At 41.9% G+C, this 25,599-nt stretch overlaps 1 long non-coding RNA gene and 1 pseudogene across 1 annotated transcript in view; one reads left to right on the top strand and one right to left on the bottom strand.

Annotated features, from left to right (window-relative positions):
- Positions 1–3,181: 3,181 nt before the first annotated feature.
- LOC131825808 (syntaxin-6-like) lies at positions 3,182–4,131 on the bottom strand (annotated as a pseudogene).
- Positions 4,132–16,598: 12,467 nt separating this feature from the next.
- The window catches only part of LOC131824351 (uncharacterized), a 30,932-nt gene continuing 21,931 nt past the window's right edge, over positions 16,599–25,599 (top strand). The window contains exons 1-2 of the long non-coding RNA XR_009350837.1: positions 16,599–16,759; positions 25,149–25,257. This is a non-coding gene — a long non-coding RNA (uncharacterized LOC131824351). The remainder of the gene's footprint in view (positions 16,760–25,148; positions 25,258–25,599) is intronic.

Below are 25,599 nucleotides of genomic sequence, written 5' to 3'. Positions count from 1 at the left end.
TGAGCAAGGAACCCAGTGTGGGACTCAGTCCCATAACCCTGAGATCATGACCTGAGCCGAAATTAGGAGTTGGATGCTTAACTGACTGAGCCACCCAGGCACCCCAACATATGCCCTTTTAATTAATTATTTTAAAAAAGATTTTTATTTATTTATTTGACAGAGATCACAAGCAGGCAGAGAGGCAGGCAGAGAGACAGGGGGAAGCAGGCTCCCAGTTGAGCAGAGAGCCCGATGGGGGCTTGATCCTAGGACCCTGGGATCATGACCTGAGCTGAAGGCAGAGGCTTTAACCCACTGTGCTACCCAGGCACCCCTGCCCTTTTAATTTAGACAGAAGATTTCTGCCTGGGGATAGGCTGAATCACATAGTAAGAAGTGTTTTTCAGTAAAAGGTCCCAGAGCCGTTTGTACCGACTGTGATAAATTCTTTCTGAACTTTTTTAGATGACCCCATCACAGAAGCTTCCTTTGTACTCTGAGGGATTTGTTGTTTTATGAGTGTGGTGTTTAAAGTAGAAAGCATAGTTCAACTAGAATTTGATAAGGTATCCCATTAATTTTTATTTTAGTTTCCCCTTGGCTGTTCAGGAGAATTATTGGCAATAGTTTACTATTGGTAACAGTTTAGAGCTCATCAGCTACGGGTGAGGCTCCTATGGGATCCCTCCTTTGAAGGTAGACATGAGGAAGTTTGAGAATTTACATAGGAACTTTGAGGACAATCTCTTTTCCAGTGTCCAGGTGCCTTATACCTGAGGCATTACTCTTTGGACCATTGATTTTCTAATGATGGACCTCTAGTGGGATGCAATGGGAGAGGTATTGAGTTTCTGCCCTTGAAGCTCTTGTAGCCATGAAGCTATTAGTTTGGCGGATTTTTGTTTGTGATCTTTTTCAGGGTCCTTTCAAAATGCTCATCTGTGGTCACGAATTCAGTCAGGCAACGGCCTCTTATCTTATATTCAACCACTGATTTTAGGAGATGATCCGTTTACAAAAAGGGCAGCTGAAGCAGGCTGGGTGAACTCATTTATTGTATGGAACCCAACAAGCCATAGAGAAAGGCCTTTCAAATGAGCTTGAAAACCTGCCACAGATTTATCTTTATTTTGTCTGCATGTTTGTATCATATACCAATCAGCATGAGCAGGAAAGACTCTAGGAATGGCTTATAAAATGTTCAGTTGCTATTCTGCCAGTCCTTTCTGGTCGAGGATCTCTAGTTCATCGCTCTTGGGGTTTTGCCATCTTGCTTCCTGCATCCATCTGGGCTTCCTCAGGACCTGCCAAAAGTGTACAAGGTGCTAAAGATCTGGCAGCCCAGGGTCACTGGCCCAGATAATGGCTCCACAGTCTTCAAAAAACTTTCAAGTTTTCCTCTGTAGGTGTAGGAAATTCCGTAACTTTGACCCTATCATTCATTCAGTCTTTGACCGAGGGCTGAGGGTACCTCAGTGTCGTTTGTCAGTGGGTAGTTTTATTTTAAAAAGGCAATGTTAGGGTACGGAGACGACCACCCCTCAATTAGACAGAGAACACTCTCGATAATGCAAGTCACACAGCGAGGTTTATTTCCAGCTAGTTGGGGTCCAAGTATCTGCCCGGCGCAGCGGGTTTCAACAAGGACCCCAAGCACTCAAAGCCAAGGGTTTATATAGCATCTTCAAGGCACTTTTCCATAGCTACATACATATCATGCACCCCACTTTGACAGCTTACCTTTGTTTAACCTTTTGCCACCCCTGCACCACCCTGGCGCCATCCTGGCGGTTAAGTGAGATTAAGGTGTAGAAGAAATTTTTTTTTTTTTTTAAGATTTATTTATTTATATATTTGACAGAGAGTTCACAAGCAGGCAGAGAGGCAGGCAGAGAGAGAGAGAGAGGAAGGGAAGCAAGCTCCCCGCTGAGCAGTGCCTCAGCCTCCCTCAGTTTTATGGTGGGGAGGGCGATCTTAGGCCTCGAGGTACTGAACCATTTGTCTCTGGAAATTGGGCCACTGAAAAGATGACCTTTTTGTTGTAAATCACCAGGACATTTGCAAACCAAGGGAGGATAGTGATCTCTGCAAGTTAACTATTTGTTTTTCTTTAACATTTGGTCCACCACCTAACTGTCCTGGTGGTATATGATTAAGTTGGTTTTTTTTCAGGTTTTAGCTACTTTCTCTTATCTCAAATTACATGCACCTTGTGGGCCGGTTAGGGACGCTCAGTAAAATGGCTTCCTGGCCTCCAGGATGGCCATTCTGATGCTAACCCACTCTTACAGTGCAAGGTGCCAGCTTTTGCTTTGCCAGGATGACTGTACTTATGTCAGGGCTAGACTCGAGGTGGGTACAGCCTTGTTTTTCTTGGCCTCCACATCTGGAGCTGGTTTCCAGGACTTGTTTTTAAGTCCCCCGGGAGAAGGGGAGCAGGAACAGTTAAAGAGGTCCTTACAGTAACTGTCTAGGGGCACCTGGGTGGCTCAGTCAGTTAAGTGCCAACTCTAGATTTAAGCTCAGGTCATGATCTCAGGGTTGTGAGATTGAGCACCACATGGGACTCCTTGCTCAGTGGGGAGTCTGAGCTTCTCTCTCTGTCTCCCTGTGCCCCTTCTTCTCTGTGCACATTCAACATACTCTCACTCTCTCTAAATAACAATCAATCAATCAATTAATCATCAATATTAAAAGGTAACTGTCTAATAGTCTCTTTAGGGAGGAAAGGCAGTTCAAACAGAGAATTTGGTAAATGTGAGCACGCAGGTGAAGAGACTGCAGGGAAGTAGTAGGAATCACAGCAGTCCTATTGCCTTGTGTTTTAGGTACCTCTTGAGTCTTTAATTTTTCATTAGTCGTTTGTAATGAGTCTCTTAGTAAAGCTATTTTGGAATCTTGAGGACTTTTGGAAGTTTCTGCATACCAATTACAGCAGGTATCCCATTTTGTTTATTCAACTTGGAATCCCTTGAGCATTTCTCAAATGAGCAATCTTGTTTAATTGGAATGTTGCCCATAATGGCCCTTGTAATACTACATGACTTTTAGTAAACTTTTGCCATTTTGCCAGATATCTGCAACTTCCAGGATTGTTGCTCTTTTGTTGTTGTTTTCTTGTTTGCTTTGTTTTATTTTTGAGAGGGAAGATTATTTTTTTATTAATCGAAGCTCAATTTATAAACTTTTTGTCATTAAATTAAAGTTTAAGATGCAGAGCAAGAAGTTCTGTTTGATGGATCAGGAGACTCATGGGATGATAAAGCGAAGTCAGTTCATGTCCTATCTTCCTTGGGACCGAATCTCCAGCGAGGTAACAGAGCCGTGTCTGCCTTATGTTCCCATTCCTCACCACACTTGAAAAATCTGCTGGGAAGAATCTGTATACTGCTTGTTCCTCCAGTTCCCCTCTGGTGGGCTGGGACTTGTGCTTCAGCACCCAATGCTGCCAGAGACCAGCTCCTACTGCTCATCCTTCTGTTCCAGATCACCCACTGCTCCATCATAGAATGGGAGTTGGCCAACTAGAGCCCGAGGTCGAGGTGTCTGTATATTTCTCTGTATTCCGGCAGTCCAGTTCTGGCCACCACTGTCCACTGGCCGTACCTGTCTAGTCGTTGGTTCAGCTAATGCCTGCACAGATGAAGCTGACATCTGATCCTTCATGCCCCTGACAATCTGCCAAGTACTTGGCACGAAGGTTTATCTTATACTTCATTCAGTTGCATCGAGTTTGAATTTTCTAGCATTTGCTTAAACTCTGCTATGATCTCATCAAGGTCCTCTAGATCCCATTCTATGCTCCAGAGGTTGTTCCTCAGCTCATCAGTGATCTAGTGGATTTCTTCCCTCGTTGCTGTGGAGGGGTCCTGGAGGAGCTCTGTCCATCTCTGGAATAGTCCCTGGATGGTGTTGACTGCTTTCTGTACTTCTCCTTTCACAAAGTAGGAGTTCTCCATAGACATGGGGCATCCCAGCCCCTAGCTGCCTCACGCCTGCTCCGTGCACAGGACAGCTGTGCCCTCTGGCCCTCCCTCTGCTGACCCCACAGGCCCGCCACAGCCATGCCACTTCCTCAGCCTGGGGAACCCAGAGTAGCCTATGCATGCAAGCCAGTGCACATGGGGCTGCTGTGGGTCCAGCACTTGATCGCCCACAGACCGAATCCCAGACTCTGATGCCAGCCCCCTCACCCATCTCCTCCCCTACCAGGACTATACTTCTTGAGCGTAAAGGAAGCACAAGTACCAGAAGATGACATGCTCAGATAGGCATTCTTCAGATAGGAAGAAACCTATTCAATCAAATTTTATTCGCCTGAGGCCTCCTGCTGAACCCCAGTCCAGGTCTTAAACTGGACCCAGTTTTAGCACGGCGACAGTTGGAATTTTCCACTCAGAAACCGGGAACTGAGATCCAAAGCACTTAGGGCTTGGTTCCAGGCAGAACTGTCTGGCACCTCACTTGGTTCTAGGAAGAATCCTCTGCCAGTTCAATCTGACCTACCCTGAAAGGAAAGTCAATTGGACTGGGAGCTTGGTATAGAGGGCAGACCTCAGAACTGAGAGGAACTTACCCTCAGAAATGGCAAGAAAGAGTGTAAACTCGAAGGTCTTGAGGGTACCATGCCTGTGTTTCTCACTGAGCCCAAAATGCCCCTGGAAGACCACTTCAGATCTAGTCACTGTATCAAATCTGTTGAAGGACAAAACTTTGATGTCACTCGGAGTTCGAGTAACTGCATGAGGGTATCAAAGACAATAACCAATGACATACTAAGAGGGCAGAAATCCAGAAATGCATTTCATAAAGCCAGCCAAAAAAGCTTTAGACTCAAGGCAGGGGCGCCTGGGTGGCTCAGTGGGTTAAGCCTCTGCCTTCGGCTCAGGTCATGATCTCAAGGTCCTGGGATCAAGCCCCGCATCAGGCTCTCTGCTCGGCATGGAACCTGCTTCCTCCTCTCTCTCTTTGCCTGCCTCTCTGCCTACTTGTGATCTCTCTCTGTCAAATAAATAAATAAAATCTTAAAAAAAAAAAAAAAGACTCAAGGCAAAACAAAACCAATTACCACTACTCCTAAGATAAACATTGTGAATGATGAAAATGTTGACTGAATAAAGCTTGTGTAGATATACAAAAGGAACCTGCACATTTCTCAACAGCTGATTCCTCAGCAGTGTCATGGAAATGTTGTTGAAGTAATTAATGGTCAGTTTTGATACACTGGTGATATATCAAATATCCCCAAAAGACCAATAAAATAAATGCTTTATTTTTAAAAATCTTGTTAATGTACAGGGATGGGCACATTTTTCAAAAATATTTATTTATTTATTTTAGAGAGAGTTGGGGAAGGGAGGAGCAGAGGGAGAGGGGAAGGAGAGAGAGAGAATCTCAAGCAGACTCCCTGATGAACTTGGAGCCCAACACGGGGCTTGATTCCCATGATCCCGAGATCATGACCTGAGGTGAAATCAAGAGGCAGAAGCTTAACTGACTGATCCACCCAGATGCCCTGCCATTGGCACATTTTTAAAACAAACTACAGGGACGCCTGGGTGGCTCAGTTGGTTAAGCAGCTGCCTTCGGCTCAGGTCATGATCCCAGCGATCCTGGGATCGAGTCCCACATCGGGCTCCTTGCTCAGCAGGGAGCCTGCTTCTCCCTCTGCCTCTGCCTGCCATTCTGTCTGCCTGTGCTCGCTCTCGCTCTCTCTCTCTGATAAATAAATAAAATCTTAAAAAAAAAATAAAACAAACTACATACACAGACCTCTCCTATAATCTAGGAAAGTGGAATGTCAGAAGTCAACAAAATGTGATAAACTTAAAAACATTAAAACAGAAGGCACCTCACAAAATCTGTTCACTATAACAGCTGATAGACCCTCATTTACATCCTTCACTTTATAAACGGGGTGAATGTGTGTCTGGGTTGGAGGACACACAAATATAGACAGTTTCATGGAAGTAAAAATTGTAAGGCAAATGAATACTGAGTCCTTGGTCTTTTTTTTTTTTTTTAAGGTTTTTGATGACCTTACGTCTACTTTAACTTTTCTCTCATTAACAGGAAAAAAACAGAAGGATTCAGAATCGGAAGAAAAGGTGGAAGCCCAGAATGTAATTACTTGTGGGTGGGGGAATTGGTGGGTATTAAATCACTTTTTTCCCCTGCAAAAAAAAAAAAAAAAAAAAAAAAAAATTGAGCTGAGTTACACTGAGACCTAATTGGCGTCATTCAACAATCCACAAACAGGGCAGCATCCCACCTAAGAAACAGACAGGACTTCCAAGAAGCTGTATGAAATGGAAGGCTTCTATAGGAAGGAGGGTAGAATAGGGAGGCTATTAGCGAAAGGATAAAAAAAAGGATTATTTCAGGCATGTTACCTTCCCTGGGGGAAAGGCTGGGGTCTTATCAGGCAGATGACCTTACTAATGCTGACCAGGAAATGCCAGACAGATTGGTCTAAAATTCCACTCCTGGGAGAGGTTGAAACTACAATTAAGTCTTGGTTTGGTATCCTGGGGGCAAATGACTCCACCTTGAGCCTATTATTTCTTTTGTTTTTTAACAGTTGAAAGAGTGATAAATGTACAACCTAGACATTCAAATCTAAAGAAAGGTATGCAATCAGCAGTAATTAAAAGTAAAACTTTCTCCTATAATTTGCCTTCATCATTCTCCTGAGATGGATTAATTATTTCTTGCCCCCCCTTTTCCTTTGTTTATTCCCTTATTTTGTTGGGATACACCCCAATACTTCGAAAGGTGTGTTTATGCTACTTTCAAGTTATATTGGTCATTGAACTGGCTCTAGAATTCTAGAATTTTGCAGGGTTGGTGTTTGGCTTCTAGCCTTCAGGGTTGCTGATGACAGTCTGATACTCCTTTCTTTGCAGGTGACATTTACTGCTGTTACAATATATAGTTTCATACCAGAAGATTTTAGATTGCGTTTGGATGCCTAGTTCTGAGACCTGACCGTGTGTCTAGCTGTGGGTCTTCTTTCATTTAGTCTGTGCAGCCCTTGGAGGGTCTTTCCAACTGAAGAGTGTATCTCCAACCACCTGAATTAACCTAGCCCTTCATTTCAACCATGAATAGGCAATGACTAACCACCAGACATCTCTGCAAAATCAACACCAAAACTGATGAAGGACCAAGAAGAACAAACAAGAAACAGATATAATTCAGGGAACTGAAAGTTTCAAAGTGCTGACTGGTCTCTAACTTCGTGACTACCAAAAACCTCAAGGGGCCCAGCATGCTATTCAGTAACTGTCCTTCTTTTCCTTATTCTACTCCCTTCCTCCCCTTGACAATGACTTTATATCTTTATCTCTTCCATCCTCATCTGCAGATAACTACCTTGATTTCCCTGAGAATTAGAAGAGTCAGAAGAGAATTCCCATGAGCTCCCAAATCAGATCTACCCAACTACCTGATCCTCTATCTTCCTCTTATTATGAAGGCATCATCTCTGGTCTTAAATCAGCCCAGCTCCTTCCCCTATGCCCTTAGATCCCATTCCTTCCCTCCATCCTAGGGATACAGCTTCACCACTGCCTCCCCTCTATCCTGTGTCATTACCCCTCTACTGTATCATTCCCATCAGTATGCAAACAGGCATTTCCACACCTTAAAACACAACAAATAATCCTCTGCTTCCCTTTCCAGGTACTGCCTTTCTCTCCTCCCCTTGTTGCTGGGGAACTTGAAAAACTCGTCTAATCTAGTCGCTTTTGAGTTTTCATCTCCCATTCTGTCTTAATCAAAGATTTTGCCCTCACCATTCTGCCAAAATAAATCTGGTCAAGATCAACAATGATCTCCATTTATATACATCTAATGTTCAATTCTCAGGTCCCATCTTACATTGAAGGCAGGCAATCACTCCTTCTTTGAACACTGTAACCACTTGGCTTCAAGCACTCACATTCTCCTGGTTGACCTCCGACTTCACTGGCAGTTCCTCCTCTCCATAGCTCATTCACCTTTCTATGGAGTCTAATGAGACTCCAGCTCATTCACTGGAGTCTCCAGACTAAGTTCTCGAACTCTTACCTACACTTTTTGTGAACTTCTTTCTGACAATCATCTATATCAGTATCTACAGCCTTAACTTTTCTCCTCTGATCTCTCTCTTTTTTTTAAAGATTTTATTTATTTATTTGACAGACAGAGATCACAAGTAGGCAGAGAGGCAGGCTGAGAGAGAGGAGAAAGCAGGCTCCCTGCAGAGCAGAGAGCCCAATGTGGGGCTCAATCCCAGGACCCTGGGATCATGACCTGAGCCGAAGGCAGAGGCTTTAACCCACTGAGCCATCCAGGCGCCGTCTCCTCTGATCTCGACTTATCCATTTAACTGCATATTTAATATCTCCTTTTGGATGTCAAATAGATACCTCACGCTCAGCAAGTCCAACATTGAGCTCCCCATCTCATCATCCCCCCTTCCCAAATAGCTCCCCCTGAAGTCTTCCTTCTTGTTGCTGAAAACAGATCAGCTTTCCTAGTACTCTACCTAAGAACAGGAGAATCCTCTCTTTTCCTCTCATGACACATCTCATACATTATATATTATATAACATACCCATTTTATGTCCAGAATATGACATGTAATAATCACCCCCACCTGGGCCATACGACAATCATTTCACATCTGGACCTTCTGGAATAATATCCTAATTAGAATAACTACTTCTTTCCAGTTTGGCTGGTACTCTCCTGATTTTCTCATTGCAGGTTCAGTTTTGGGAAACCCCCTCAGCCCAGGGCAAACCAGAAAAATTTTTAATCCTGCTTTTACCATGGCCTCCCTACATCTATTCTCAGTGGAGATAGGCTGATTCTTTTGAAAAGAAAATTTTATCATGTCACTTCTGTGTTCAGAACCTTCAGTGGCTCCCCATTCCACTCAGAGAGGAAACTTGCTTTCAGTGACCTCTGAGACAGGGAGATCCATGGGCTTGAAAGCGAAGATGGAGAGTTCCATTTTGATCTGGCTGATATGGAGGCATGTGCTTGTGGCATGTGCAATTGGCATATTCTGTAAAACAAGAAAAGACGGTTATGGGAAAAGTTGCAAGTAAGAATTCTAGAAAATTAGAAATACTTGCTAAATTGAAAAAATATCATAGTGGGACTGAAAAAATTACATAATCTATCTTAGGTATACTAATGATAAATAAATGTCATATACATGTAGTTGGCTCCTGTAGTATTTCAAATCCAAAATATAAAAGTTGTATAAATATATATCTTTGTAACACAATACCCTAAACTCCCAGAATCTCCGGCGTGCCTCTTCTCAAAGCAAGGACATATGACCCTCCAAACCAGGACATCAGAAGTCAGCATTGGTATAATGCTGACATCCTATCCAAGGATCATTCAGATTTCACCAATTATTCAACAATGTCTCTTTCCTGTTTGGTTCATGTTTTTCACTTATCACATGTCTTTTGTCTCCTTCCATCTAGAACAGTTCTTTAGTCTCTCTCTGTCCTTACAACCTTATTAAAGAGTACAGACCTTTCATTCTGCAGAATGTAGATTGGTGTAGTTTCCTCAGGACCAGACTCAGATACGCCTTCTTGGGAGCATTATATAGAAGTGATGATGTCCTCTTCCTGTTTCATCACATCAGGAAACTCCTGATATTGACTTGTTTGACCGCTGGTGACATTAATCTTGATTGCTTGGTGAATTTGATATCTGCTAGGTTTCCTCAAGTTTTTCTCTTTGTAATTGATAAGTATATTGTGAAAAGATACTCTCAAACTATGCCAATAGCCTCATCTCACTAAACCTCCATGCATTTGACTTAGCATCCATTGATGATTCTCGTCTGAATTAATTACCATTGTGTTCGTTGTTTTTTTTTTCTCTCCTTCATGATTTGATTTATTTAGGTCCTTTCTGTTTTCTTTTTGATAAGTCTGGCTAAGGGTTTATCAATTTTATTATTTTTTTCAGAGAAGCAGCTCCTGGTTTCATTGATCTGTTCTATTGTATTTAGTTTTGCTATCAGAAATTTCTGCACTAATCTTTATTATTTCCTTCCTTCTGCTGGCTTTAGGCTTTGTTCGTTTTCTAGCTCCTTCAGGTGTAAGACTGGTTGTTCATTTGAGATTTTTCTTGCTACTTGAGGTAGGCTTTTATTTTATTTTTATTTTTATTTTTAAAAAAGATTTTATTTATTTATTTGACAGAGATCACAGGCAGGCAGAGAGGTAGGCAGAGAGAGAGGAAGGGAAGCAGGCTCCCCGTGCAGCAGAGAGCCCAATGAGGGGCTCCATCCCAGGACCCTGGGATCATGACCTGAGCCGAAGGCAGGAGGCTTCAACCCACTGAGCCACCCAGGCGCCCCGGCTTTTATTACTAAATACAGCTTCTTAGGTCTGCTTTTGCTGCATCCCAAAGGTTTTGGACTGTGGGGTTTTCATTTTCATTTGTTTCCATGTATTCTTTTTTTAATTTCTTCTTTGATCCCGGTTGACCCATTCATTGTTTAGTAGCATATTGTTTAATTTCCATGTACTTGTGGTCTTTCTAGACTTTTTCTTATGGTTGACTTCAAGTTTCATAGTGTTGTGGTCAGAAAATATGCACGTATAATCTCAATCTTTTTGTATTTGTTGAGGCCTGATTTACGACCCAGTATTCCGGAGAGTTTCCCATGTGCACTTGAAAAGATTGTGTATTCTGCGGCTTTAGGACAGAAAGTTCTGAATATATTTGTTTAAGTCTGTCTGGATCAGTGTGTCAAAGCCTTTGTTTCCTTGTTGATTTTCTGTTTAGATGATCTGTCCTTTGATGTAAGTGGAATATTAAAGTCCCCTACTGTTTTTGTATTATTATCGATGAACTCAAACAAACTTTCTGTTTGTTATCAATATTTTTATATATTTGGGTGCTCCCATGTTGGGGGCATAAATATTTACACTTGTTAGATCTTCTTGTTGGATAGACCCCTTAATTATGATATACTATCATTCTTCATTTCTTGTTATAGTCTTTGGTTCAAAATCTAGTTCGTCTGATATAAGAATGGCTATTATGGCTTTGTTTTGACTTCCATTTGCATGATAAATGTTTCTCTGTCCCTTTACTTTCAATCTGCAGGTGTCTTTAGGTCTAAAATGAGTCTCTTGTAGGCAACATAAAGATGGGTCTTGTATGGGAACATGGATTTTTAAAATTCACTTTTTAAACATTACTTTTTTTTTGAACTCTTTTTTTAAAAAAAGTTTTTATTTATTTATTTGACAGAGATCACAAGTAGGCAGAGAGGCAGACATGGAGAGAGGAGGAAGCAGGCTTGCTGCTGAGCAGAGAGCCCGATACGGGGCTCGGATCCCAGGACCCTGGGATCATGACCCGAGCTGAAGGCAGAGGCTTCAACCCACTGAGCCACCCAGGTGCCCCTTTTTTGAACTCTTTTTAAAATAATTTATTATTGTTTAAATTTCTATTCAGTGTACCAGAATTCATTGTTTATGCACCACACCTAGTGCTCCATGCAATACATGCCCTCCATAGTACCCACCACCAGGCTCACCCAACTTCCCACCCCTTGCCCCTTCAAAACCCTCATATTGTTTTTCAGAGTCCATAGTCTCTCATGGTTCATCTCCCCCTCCAATTTCCCTCAATTCCTTTCTCCTCTCCATCTCCCCATGTCCTCTGTGTTATTTCCTATGCTCCACAAATAAGTGAAACCATATGATAATTGACTGTCTCTGCTTGTCTTATTTCACTCAGTATAATCTCTTCCAGTCCCATCCGTGCTGATACAAAAGTTGGGATTCATTCTTTCTGATGGAGGCATAATACTACATAGTGTATATGGACCACATCCTCCTTATCCATTCATTCGTTGAAGGGCATCTTTCCAGAGTTTGGCAACTGTGGCCATTGTTGCTATGAACATTGGGGTACAGATGGCCCTTCTTTTCACTACATCTGTATCTTTGGGGGTATCCAGTAGTGCAATTGCAGGGTCATAGGGAAGCTCTATTTTTAATTTCTTAAGGAATCGCCACACTGTTCTCCAAAGTGGCTACACCAACTTGCATTCCCACCAACAGTGTAAGAGGGTTCCCCTTTCTCCACATCCTCTCCAACACACATTTCCTGTCTTGTTAATTTTGGCCATTCTAACTGGTGTAAAGTGGTATCTCAATGCGGTTTTGGTTTGAATCTCCCTGATGGCTAGTGATGATGAACATTTTTTCATGTGTCTCATAGCCATTTGTATGTCTTCATTGGAGAATTGTCTGTTCATGTCTTCTGCCCATGTTTTGACATGATTATCTGTTTTGTGTGTGTAGGAGTTTGAGAAGTTCTTTATAGATCCTGGATATCAGCCTTTTGTATGTACTGTCATTTGCAAATATCTTCTCCTATTCTGGGGGAAGCCTCTTTGTTTTGTTGACTGTTTCCTTTGCTGTGCAGAAGCTTTTGATCTTGATGAAATTCCCAAAATTCATTTTTGCTTTTCTTTCCTTTGCCTTTGGAGACATATCTTGAAAGAAGTTGCTGTGGCTGATATCATAGAGGTTACTGCCTATGTTCTCCTCTGTGATTCTATTTAATCCGTCGAGATTTTTTTTTCTTTACAGTACAGAGGCAGGAATGTCTCTCAATCTCTTTCAAGTATAGCAGTCAAGTGTATTGTTGAAGAGTTTGTCCTTTCTTCTGCTTTAATCACAATTCCTTTGGCTGTGGTTTGCATAAGGGCTCAACTCAAGAATGTGGGGGCAGTTCATGACTCATGTTGACACTAGCACAGGAAAGTCAGGAACTGAAGGTACTCTACATCTTTCAAGAGCCAAGTAGTTTGTCATCTTTCATGGGCCACGGGACTTACTCATCACTGCTTCTCTCTGGCTCCTCCTTTTTGTTAGCACCTGCTTCTGCTTGCACATGGCTATCAACCTCAATCTGTCTGATTTGGTCACTGGACTGCACACTGTTATTGACTATGGGGTCTATACAATTCCCATCTGAAAGGGATAATTGGCTTGACCCAGTCCAGGCTATGGATTGGTTCATCTTAAGTCTAGGGTCTATCTCTGGTCCAGTCACATTGGGTCAGGGTGGGGAGCAAAGTTAGAATAGCTCCTGGGGAGATCCGCCTCAGGGCTCTAGATAAGATTAAGCAATTTCTTTAAGAAGGATGAGTCCTATAGAGGACACGGAATCCATCTACTAATTCTAGAATCATACACTAAGTTCTCATAAGGAAGGTTTTTTAAAAATCAACTTATAGGGGCACCTAGGTGGCACATTTTGGTTAAGAGTCTAACTCTTGGTTTTGACTCAGGTCATGATCTCAGGGTCCTGGGATCAAGCCCCGCATGGGGCTCCATACTCAGCATGGAGTCGCTTAAGAGTCTCTCTCCTCTTTTCCTCTGCCCCTCCCCACCATAAAACAAATAAAATCACTTATTTGACAGACAGAAAGAGAGAGAACAACAGGAGGAGCATCAGGCAGATGGAGAGGAAGAAGCAGGCTTCCCATTGAGTGGGAAGCATGACACAGGGCTTGATCCCAGGACCCTGACTGAGATCATGACCAGAACCAAAGGCAGATGCTCAACCAACTGAGCCACCCAAACACTCCAATAAAATCTTCTTAAAAATCAATTTATAGATTTTAATCAGTGAGGACATTTGGTAGAGGTTTTGTGAATCTGAAAATTAAGAATTAGTTTGAGTTTGTAGGTCATTATTGAGAAACACTGACTTAAGTCCAGCACTGCAACTTCTTAGATGAGCAAACTGAGGCCCAGAGAGGATGAAGGATTTGCCCTGGTCCACATGGCCTGTCAGTGCAGACCTGGTATGAGAACCAGCGTTGGCAGTACCATGAGGCAAGCCAATGTACAATTTAAGGAGGCCTTCACTCTCAGAGTCATGACAGTGACCCAGGTGACTCCCTGGCCTCACCATCAGCCCCAGCCCTGATTAGAACTCTAGGATCCTGACTACCAGGAGGGACAGATCAAGCACATCTGATTTGAAGGATTTGGGTGAGGGGGACTTATGGAGAATTTTCCTGCATTGCTATCTTCAGAGAGAAGTTCCTAAGGAAGATTGGGTAAGCTGGTTTCCCCAAGGTGAAGGATCTGATCGTTTGGGATGGCTGCTCACTGGAGGAACCTGAAATATCCTTTCTTCCCAGAGCATTGAAGGCCCCCAAGTCTGGGCACAGAGTTCCTTGCCTGGGCTATCTTTAGCTGGTTGCTGAGGGTTGCAGCATTTCTGAGACCTGGTGATGGATACTTCTCTCTTCCTCCTTTCATAAAAATAGGTCTTCAGTCCAACCAGTCTTGTAAGCTCTGTTCTTGCAGAAATGGAACATGAAGGGTTTGGGTTTCTCTTGTCTTCTGTCTGGTATCTGTTTCCTTCATGCAGAACTGCTTACTAAGAATTTTACCTCAGGAAGATTTTAAGAAAGTTAGTGCTGCCCTTGTTGTTGGTCAAGGGGAAAAAAAAAATTCACCAAGAAGCTCATTAAGACAAAGAAGAAATAAAGGAGAGAAGAACAAAAGAGAAATGTCCTGAATCAGTTTGTGACCCTTTCTCTACTCCCACCAGCTCCTGCCTGCTCCCACCTACTCCCACACACAATCTTTTCCACCTGGACTTCTGCTTTTCTCTCAGCCTGATTTGGTGTATTCTCAACATGGAAGCCAGAGGGATTTGTTAAAATATGAGTCAGGCAAGAAAATGAACTAACGAGCATTCTGGTTGGAAAGGAAATGAAACTAAGTCTATTTGCAGATAGCAAGATCTTATATTCAGAAAATCCTAAGATATACACTGAAAAACTATTAGAACTAATTAATGAGTTCCCTGAAGTGATAAGATACCAATGATAAGATCAGTTGTATTTCTATACATTTGTAATGAGCAATCCAAAAATGAAATTAAGAAAACAATTTCATTGATAAGAGCATCAACAAGAATAAAACACTTAGGAAAAAACTTAACAAAGGAAATGCAAAATCTTATATTCTGAAAATGACAAAACAGAGTTGAAAGAAATCAACGAAGATTTACATAAATGGAAAACATCCCAGCTCATAATTCAGAATATTAGTAAGATCACAATAGTTTCCAAATTCATCTATAGAGTTAATGCAGTCCCTATCAAAATCCCCACTGGTTTCTTTGTAGAAATTGGCAACTGATCCTAAAATTCATATGGGAATTCAAAAGCCCTAGAATAGCCAAAACAATCTTGAAAAAAGGAGAAAAAGTTGGAGGACTCTCATACTCTCTCTGTCTCAAAGGGATAAATAAAATCTAAAATAAATAAATAAATAAATAAAAAATAAAAAGACTCCCAAGTTGTTCCTCTCCAAGGAAATCTCGAGTTAAAAAAAAAAGCCAAAACTCTTTAAACAGTCTGAAAAACAATCTGAGGGTTTTGAAAGGGTGGGGGGTGGGAGGTTTGGGGATCCTGGTGGTGGGTATTATGGAGGGCAAATATGGAGCACTGGGTGTGGTGCATAAACAATGAATTCTGTTACACTGAAAAGAAATTAAATTTAAAAAAAGAAAAAAGAAACACAGTTGTAAATTTTCATGATCTTGGATTTGGCAACCTATTCTTTGCTACAACACCAAAGGTATAAGCAATAAAAGAAAAAAAATAGATGAACTGCCCTTCATCAAAATTAAAAAAAATTTTTTTAAAGATTTTATTTATTTGACAGAAAGAGATCACAAATAGGCAGAGAGACAGACAGAGAGAGAGGAGGAAGCAGTCTCCCCACTGAGCGGAGAGCCTGATGCGGGGCTCGATCCCAGGACCCTGAGATCATGACCTGAACTGAAGGCAGAGGCTTTAACCCACTGAGCCACCCAGGCGCCCCAAAATTAAAAATTTTTGTGCTTCGAAGGACACCATCAACAAAGCAAAAAGGCAACCCACAGAATGGGAGAAAATATTTGCAAATCTAGGATATATAAAGAATTCTTGTGACTCAATAAAAAGACAAATGACCCAATTAAAAAAGTACATGAGAGATTGGAATAGACAGTTCTCCAAAGAAGAGAAATAATAGCCACCAAGCCCATGAACCGATGCTTAACATCATCAGTCATCAGGAAAATGCAAATCAAAACCACAGTGCAGTAACAGTTCACACCCACTATGATGACTTGTATAAAAATATGATTAAGTGTTAGCAACAATGTGAAGAAAGAACCCTCAGGACTGGTGTGTAAAATGCAGCCACTGAGAAAAACAGTCTGGCTGTTTCATGAAAAGTGAAATGTAGCTACCAGCTGACTTAGCAGTTCCACTCCTAGTATATGCCAAACAGAAATGAAAACATAAGCCCGAATAAAAACTTGTATATGAGGGCACCTGGGTGGCTCAGTGGGTTAAGCCGCTGCCTTCGGCTCAGGTCATGATCTCAGGGTCCTGGGATCTAGTCCCACGTCGGGCTCTCTGCTTAGCGGGGAGCCTGCTTCCTCCTCTCTCTCTCTCTCTCTGCCTGCCTCTCTGCCTACTTGTGATCTCTGTCTGTCAAATAAAATAAATAAAAATCTTAAAAAAAAAAAAACTTGTATATGAATGTTCAGAGCACCATTATTCCTAACAGCCAAAAAGTGGAGACAACCTTGGATTCTACTATCAGATGAATGGATAAACAAAATGTGGTATATACAGACAATGGAATATTTGGCCATACAAAGGAATGAAGTACTGAAATGTGCTGCAACATGGATAAATCCTGAAAACAGTAGGGTAAGTGAAAGAAGCCAGTGATATAAGAGCATTTATCATACAATCCCATTTGTTCCAAATGTCCAGAAGAAGCAAATATTATAGAGCTAGAAAGTAATTGGTGATTACTATGGTTTGGGGTGAGGGCTGGTGAAAGGATTAGGTGACATCTGAAAGGAAGGGCTTGCCTTTTGGGATGATGAAGATGTTCTAAAATTGACCTTGGTGATGGCTATACAATTCTGTGAATATACTATAAAGCAGGAAAGTACTTTACTGATTGAATTATATGATATATAAATTATATTTCATTAAAGTCATCCACACCTACATCTGTATCTAGAGATCTGTGATCACATCTTGCCTCTGCCGAACACTCTCCAAGGGCTCTCATCTCACTAGCATCAGTTTCAAACCCCTTGTGAAGTCTACCAGGATGTGGCACCCCACTATTATACTGCTCTCACCTCCTGCTCCTCTGCCCCCTTTGCTGTTCCTCTAAATAGACAGTTTCCTTCCAGATAATTGCAAGGCTCATTCCCATCTTTCCTTCAGATCTCTGCTCAAATGCCACCTTCTTGATGAGACTTAATTCTGATCATTCAATTAAATTTCACAGTTCTTATCAAACTGCCTTGCTCTGTTTTTCATTTCTATAGCACTTACCATCTTCCTAGCAGGAAGGACATTCAAAATATTTATCAACCCATGCTATAGGTATGGAAATATGGTATGGAATAGAGTATAGACCCTAGAGACCCCTGCTGGGCTAGTATCAATCCTTTAGGGTCATAGGGAGATGGGGGCAGGTGGTGTTCCTGGGAAAATCAGGGCAGCTAGGAGGTACCTAAGCTTTAGGGTAGATGTACAGAAATATTTTAACTGCTCTGGCTTACTACTATATATCATGATGATCAGCTCTGTTTGCATCATATTATATCAGTTTCTTAGATTTATCATCAATCTCTCTCATGGGTGCCGAGGGCAGACCACCCTAAAATGTACCACTTTGGGGGCACCTGGGTGGCTCAGTGGGTTAAGCCTCTGCCTTTGGCTCAGGTCATGATCCTGGGATCGAGCCCCACATCTGGCTCTCTGCTCAGCGGGGAGCTTGCTCCCCCCTCTCTCTCTGCCTGCCTCTCTGCCTACTTGTGATCTCTCTGTCAAATAAACAAAATCTTAAAAAAAAAAAAAAAGAAATGAACCACTTTGGCATATTGGTTATTTTGCATTAAAGTTACTTAAGAGGGGCATCTGGGTGGCTCAGTCGGTTGAGCATCAAATGCTTGATTTTGACTCAGGTGTTGATCTCAGGGTTGTGGGATCGAGCCTGAGGTTGGGCTCCAAGCTCAACAGGGAGTCTGAGGATTCTCTCTCTCACAATCCGTCTGCCCCGCCCCCCAATTGTGTGTGCTCACTCTCATTTCTCTCTCAAAGAAAACAAATAAAAAATAAAATCATTTAAGAAATGGCAAATGCAGGGGCGCCTGGGTGGCTCAGTGGGTTAAAGCCTCTGCCTTCGGCTCAGGTCATGATCCCAGGGTCCTGGGATCAAGCCCCACATCGGGCTCTCTGCTCAGAGGGGAGCTTGCTTCCTCCTCTCTCTCTGCCTGCCTCTCTGCCTGCCTCTCTGCCTACTTGTGATCTCTGTCTGTCAAATAAATAAATAAAATCTTAAAAAAAAAAAAAAAAGAAATAGCAAATGCAGAAAGAACACTCTGACTCCTGCTTTGTTTCTAGAAAGCAGAAAATAAACTCCCACGTAAAAGGTACCCTCCCTTCACCAGCAGGTGGAGAGACAGCCTTATCGTCAGAGACAGGAAATTTAGGGCTGAAGAAGCTTATATAAACAAATCTTGTTACTTTACTAATTTATTACCCCAGCCCAAATTCTGCTTAAAATTTCTTGCTAATTGAAGTCCCAAACATAAGTATTCTTTGTCCTGTCAATTCCTCCCTAAATTTATGTTTCTTTATCTAAAAATTATAAAAGCTGCCTGCCTTGGTCATTTCTTTAGGTCTCAATTTCATGATTGGGTCTCTGTGTACACATAATTAAACTCTGTTCTTTTTTCCTGTTGATCAGTCTCATGTTAATTTAATTCTTTGGCCAGCTAGAAGAAGCTTCAAGGGTGGAGTGAATGATTTTGTTCAGAGCTCTTTGGTAAAACCATGTGAGCAAAGTTTGATTGGAATGCATTTAAGACAGCATGGAAGGAGAGAAAGAGGAGTCAGGAAAGAGAAAAGAAAACTTTTTTTTTTGGAAAGAGTTTTTCTATGAAGGAGAACACAGGTTAATTGGACTTCCATCTTCCTTCTAGGCTGGGATCAGTCTGAATTCTAAGCTCCGGGCTGAGGTCTGTTTCCTTCTTCTAGATCCTTCCTGGCTTTGGTCTGCTGGCTGCCTACTTCCCTCTGCTATCAGCCCTATTTTTCTGGCTTTAGAGGTGGGCTGTAGTATAGAACAGGGAAGTGGTGTCAAGAGGCATTTTTAGAATTAATGCTTTATAATTTTCTTCCATCAGTTTAACGTTTTTAAAAAAGATTTTATTTATTTATTTGTCAGAGAGAGAGAGCACAAGCAGGCAGAGTGGCAGGCAGAGGCAGAGAGAGAAGGAGGCTCACCACTGAGCAAGGAGCCCAGTGTGGGACTCCATCCCAGGACCCTGGGATCATGACCTGAGCCAAAGGCAGAGGCTTAACCCACTGAGCTTAACTGACTGAGCCACCCAGGTGTCCCAATATTTTTTATTTTTTGACTTAAGTTTTTATTTGAAGGTAGTAGTAGATCCACATGCAGTTGTAGAGAATAACACAGAAAGACTCCTTTTCCCAGTTTCAGGAAACTGGGAAACATCTTAATACTATGCAACAGTATCTCCGTATCTGTCAGGAAGCTGACATTGACCATCAGGACACAAAGTATTTTCCCCACCACAGAGATCCCATTAAGAACAACACCCCATCCTTAACCTCTGGCAGTTGCCAATCTATTACCCATTTCCAGAATTTTGTAATTTTGAGAATATCACATAAATGGAATCATAAAATATGTACACATTTGGGATTGGCTTTTTTCCACCTAGCATAATTCTCTAGAGATTCATCCAAGTTGTCTCTTATATTTAGTTTTATTATTTACTTATTTTTAAAGATTTTATTTATTTATTTGACAGAGGTAGAGATAGCGAGAGATGGAATACAAGTAGGGGGAATGGGAGAGGGAGAAGCAGGCCTCCTGCTGAGCAGAGAACCTGATGCAGGGCTTGATCCCAGAATCCTGGGATCATGACCTGAGCCAGAGGCAGACGCTTAATGACTGAGCCACCCAGGCACCCCTGTATTTCTTTTTATTGCTGAATAGGACTCCATGATAGTATTATATACCAAAGTTTTTTTTTTTTTTTTTTTTTAACCATTTTTCTGTTGAAGAATATCTGGGCTGTATCCAGTTTTTGGCTTTCACAAATAAAGCTCTTATAAACGTTTGTGCACAGGTTTTTTTGTTTTTTTTTTTTTTTTTAATGTGTGTGTGTGAACATAAGTTTTCATTTCTTTAGGATAAATTCCTAGGAGTACAACTGCTAGGCCATATGGTAGCTGTACATTTAGCTTTTAAAGACCTTATAAATTGTTTTCCAGAGTGTCTACACCACAGGTGATGCACGAGTAATCTAGTTTCTTCACATTCTTGCCAGTATTGGTTTGTCACTGTGTTTTATTTTCACTAACCTGATAGATATAGGAGAGTATCTTATTGTGGTTTTAATTTGTATTACCCTAATGGTGAACCTCGTGGAACATCTTTTCATGTGCTCATTTGTCTTCTGTATATATTTTTTAATGAAATGTCCTTCACATGGTTTTCCCACTTTCTAATTGGATTGTTTGCATTTTTACTGTTAATTTTGAGTCTGAAAAATAGATTATTGCTCTCAGTCTCTTGTTGGCTATGAGGTTTGCAAATATTTTCTCCCACCATCTAGCTTGTCCTATCCTTTTCGCAGTTGTTCAATGCAAAAAAATTTTACAATTTGATGATGTCCAATATATTGATTTTTTTGTTTTATGGATTACACTTTTGGTGTCAAGTCTGAGAACCCTTTGCTTAGCCCTTGATTCTGAAGATATCATTCTAGGTTTTTATTTTTTTTCCACAAACATTTTATAGCATTATGTCTTACAGTTAGGTTTCCCATTTGGAGTTTCTGGTGTCTCAAATCTGTAGATTTATGTCCTTTGCTAAATTTGGGAAGTTTTCAGCCATTATTTCTTCAAGTACTTTTACAAACTTTCCCTATTTCTACTTTTTCTCTGGGGCTTCCATGACGTGATTATTAGATCTCTTATAGTCTTGCATGTCCCTGGATCTCTATTATTATTAATTAATTAATTAATGTTTTTGTCTGTTGTTCTGTCTTCAAGTTCATGAATTCTTTACTTTTTCTCATCCATTCTGATGCTAAGCTTATCCACTGTTTTTGTTTTTTGTTTTTAAAAATTTTGGTTATTGTATTTTCTAGTTCTAAGATTTCCATTTGGTTCTTCTTTATATCTTTTATTTATTTACTAAAACTTTATATTTCCTTGCTGAAAACTTCTACTTTTTTCCCTCTTGTTTCAAGCATGCTTGTAATTGCTTATTGAAGCATTTTTATGATGGTTGCTTCAAAATCTTTGTTAGATAATTCCAATGTTTTTGACATCTGTGTGTTGGCAATATTTTGACATCTGTGTGTTGACAGTCTTGATTCAGTATGAGACCTCCTGGTTTTTGATATGGTAAATGATTTCTTATTGGAACCTGGACATTTGGGGTACATTTTATGAGATTCTAATTAAGCCTTCTATTTCAGCTGGCCTCCACTTGATACCACTCAAGCAAGGGAAGGGGTGGTATTGCAGCTGGTGAAGGTAGAAGCCCAGATTCCTTACTTGTTCTTTGTTGGCACCTGAGGAGGGACACTCCTTGTTGCTGTTGGCTATGCTTGTTGAGTTCTGGCTCCCACCATCCTTCCACTGGTATTCCTTTGGCCACAGGAGGTGGGAGGGCCTTGTTCTGCTCCCCTCATGAACTTCAATGACACACAGTAAGTGGGTGGCATCATTATCACCAGGCAGTGGCAGAAGTCTCCAGTAGACCTCCACCAACACTACCCCAGTAGGGAGGAAGCAGCAGTCCGGATCCCAGATGATCTCCACTAATACCACAGAATGTGGGGGTTGGAGGATAAAGCTTGTTTCAGACAAGGAGGGTCAAAGTCTAGGATCCCCCACTCCCATTTGCTGGCATGAGTAGGAGTGGGGCCAGTGTGTTTTCTGTGGTGTGGTGCTAAAGTAAAGTCATTATTTAAAACTTTCTGTCTTGGTAGGCTGCCTTTTTCCTGGTCCTTAGGTTAGACAGAAAAGCCTTTTCTTGTTTTTGTTTTTGTTTTCCTGTCTGTGCTCTTTAATTTTTTGAGTTTTCAGTTTTCTTAGCTCTTGGTGAGGATATATGAGACAAAACACAAAGCTAGGGAGCTTACTATCATGTCCTCCCTTGGGTCCTGAGGTCTTTAGATAGTTTGCCTTATTCTCTCACTGCTCAGAATTTCTTGTTTCCCACAACACCTTTACTTTTCCTTGACAGCTTCCACTCAGCCTTTAATTTCGGTCTAGGTTCAACTCCTAAAGGGCAGTACCTCTTTCCTTCCTGCTTTGCAGCCTTCTTCCCAGAGAGGCTGGAAGCTTGGTTTCCTGGGCTGTGCTGACTCTGATATAACCAGCACCACAGCAGATATAGGGTCATTTATCATGCTGGTTTTCCTTGGTGATGGTGAACTCACTAAAAGCAGAATCTTTTATTTTTTTATTATTTTTTTTAAAGATTTTATTTATTTATTTGACAGAGAGAGATTACAAGTAGGCAGAGAGGCAGGCAGAGAGAGAGCAGGAAGCAGGCTCCCTGCTGAGCAGAGAGCCCGATGCGGGACTCGATCCCAGGACCTTGAGATCATAGCCTGAGCCGAAGGCAGAGGCTTAACCCACTGAGCCACCCAGGCGCCCCAAAGCAGAATCTTTTAATGGCTCTGCCTCCTGGCTTCAGTCAAACTGTGTGGGAGACATATTAGGTAAAATAAATGCCTTTCCACTCCATCCAAGGAGGTTCACAGGTTGAGCTGAGAACTCTGATTTAGGATTTGGAGAATGGGCAGAGCACTCTCTGCAAGGAGGAGGGTACTGGCAGGGGGAGGGGGACACCTGTGTTCTGAGTTTTCCTGTCTCTCTCTGAAGGAATGTAACCCATGCAGACAACTGATGGGCCTGTGCAGACCACAGAATTTGTGCTGGAGAGAAATGAGTAAAAGTAAATGGGAAAATTGCTGACTTTGGAAGGTACTGAGTGCTTACTCAGTGATAATTCAGGACACTGCCCTCTGTCTTGAACAATCTCAGTTAACATTTATTTGAAAAGGGGCTGGGGGGTGGGTGCCTCGGTGGCTCAGTCATTTGAGTGGCCGACTCTTGATTTTTGGCTCAAGTCATGATCTCAGGGTTGTGGGATAGAGCCCTGAATTGGGTTTTTCACTCAGTGGGGAGTCCACTTAAGATTGTCTCTCCCTGTCCCTCTGCCCCTCTCTTCACCCTTGTACTCATGCTCTCTCTCTCAAATAAATAAATATATCTTTTAAAAAAGGGGGGGGTGGTGAAGGAGGGAGCGAGTGGTTCTATTTCCTGCCAAGAGCTGTGTGCCTTCTGAGACCCTAGCAGCAGGTGGGCGTCTCCTTCAGCTGAGAAGTGAGAAAAACACACCCTGTGTATTGTAGGGGACACTCCAGAGTTGCTGTGTGCCTCTTCCCTCCTCGGTAGGTGTGCCTGGCTGGGTGAGGCGTCCTTGCATCTAGATGCAAAGACTCCTAGCTGGAAGGATTTGAGCCATTGTTCAACTGATGGTTACAGATGTACCATTTTGGATGAGGTTCCACAGTTTAGGAAAAAAAGGCATCAATAGTGACCAATAAATTAAGAGAAACTGGACATTTAAGGATGTTCTTGATGGGCAACTGCAGGAAATAGACTTGGGAATTTAAAAAAAATTATTTCTTTATTTGAGAGAGAGCATGTGCAAGAGGACATGGTGTGGGGGGGCAGAGGGAGAGGGAGAAGCAGACTCCCTCCTGAGTAGAGAGCCCAGTGGCAGCGTGGGGAGGGGAGAGAGCTCAACATGGGGCTCAATGTGGGATTCAACCCTAGGACCCTGGGATCATGACCTGAGCTGAAGGCAGCCATCAAACCAACTGAGCCCCCCAGATACCCCATAGATTTGGGGCATTAAAAACATTGCTCATCCCAGAGAGGAAAGCAAGAACTGGTCAAGAAATGGGGGCTAGGGACACCTGGGTGGCTCAGTTGGTTAAGCGACTACCTTTGGCTCTGGCCATGATCCCAGGGTCCTGAGATCGAGTTCCACATTAGGCTTCTTGCTCAGTGGGAAGCCTGCTTCTCCCTTTACCTGTTCTGCTTGTTCTGCCTGCTGCTCCCCCATTTTGGGCTCTCTCTCTCTCTGACAAATAAATAAATAAATTAAAAATAAAAAGTAGTGAGGGCTAGTGGGCACCAAATGGTGATGGAATTAATGGCCTTGGATTAGGAATGTGGCAATCAGAGCAGAAAGTAGGGTTGGGCCTTGAGAATAGCGAGGCAGTAGCTGAAACATTCACAGATTCTGGGAGGAGAGCAAAAGATAAGGATCTGTTTATAAAAATCGATAACCACCACCTTTATGGGTTAAGAAAGAGTATGAGATCTTCTGTTATTGTTTCCTGTCATTAGAGGGGAACCAGATAAGAAGAGGTACTTTTTTGTGTTTTCAGCAAAATTGAGGAAGAAACTAACGGAGTTAGTAGCTAACAAATCATTAGAAATCATTTTGATGAGGTGGGATGAATGTTACTATGAGGTATTTTTTTTACATGTTATTAATATTTAAACCAGTAAACTTTGGATAAAGCAGATTACCCTCTGGATGATAACCTTCATTTCAAGGATGAGGCCCACTCTCGTTCAATCAGTTCAAGGCCTTAAGAGAAAAGACTAAGATTCCCAAAGGAAAAAAGAATTTTGTCTCCAGACTGTCCTGCAGATTTCATATTTGCTAGTTCCTACAATCACATTAAAATAAATCTCTCTCATATAAAACCAATAGGCTATGCATATTATATATAATATGTATATTCTATTGATCGTGTTTCTCTGGAGAACTCTAACTAATACAAGTCTCAAACTAAAGCATGCTTTCACACAACATAATTTATTTCATTTGATGTTCACAACATTCTGTCACAAGTTAAGTACTGTTGAGATGAGACCAAGGTGTGAGTAGAAGTGTGCATCTTTACTCCTCTGATCCTTCTATCCTGTTCTTTTTCAGGCTGTCCTTGTTTATCCCCTCCCAGTAGCAGTCATCCAGAGACCATCAGGGAGCAGAGCTGAACTGGACAATGGCAGGGTTCTGAGCACACAGAGCCCCTCTAGGTAAGGTATGTGAGCAGCTTGGACAAAGATGCTTTGAGGCAGAGATGGTTGGGAAAGTCTTAGTCTTTAAAAGAGCTACCTCAAGGGGTGCCTGGGTGGCTCAATGGGTTAAAGCCTCTGCCTTCAGCTCAGGCCATGATCTCAGGGTCCTGGGATCGAGCCCCGCATCGGGCTTTCTGCTTGGCGGGGAGCCTGCTTCCCTTCCTCTCTCTCCGCCTGACTCTGCCTACTTGAGATCTCTCTCTTTCAAATAAATAAATAAAATCTTAAAAAAAAAAAAAACAAAAAAAAACAAAAAAAAACTTCTAAAAGAACTACCTCAGGGTGAGATTCTGTTCCATGTTCTT

Source organism: Mustela lutreola, chromosome 2, assembly GCF_030435805.1.
Source record: "Mustela lutreola isolate mMusLut2 chromosome 2, mMusLut2.pri, whole genome shotgun sequence".
NCBI lineage: Eukaryota > Metazoa > Chordata > Mammalia > Carnivora > Mustelidae > Mustela > Mustela lutreola.
This window is presented reverse-complemented; position numbering and strand designations above follow the sequence as displayed.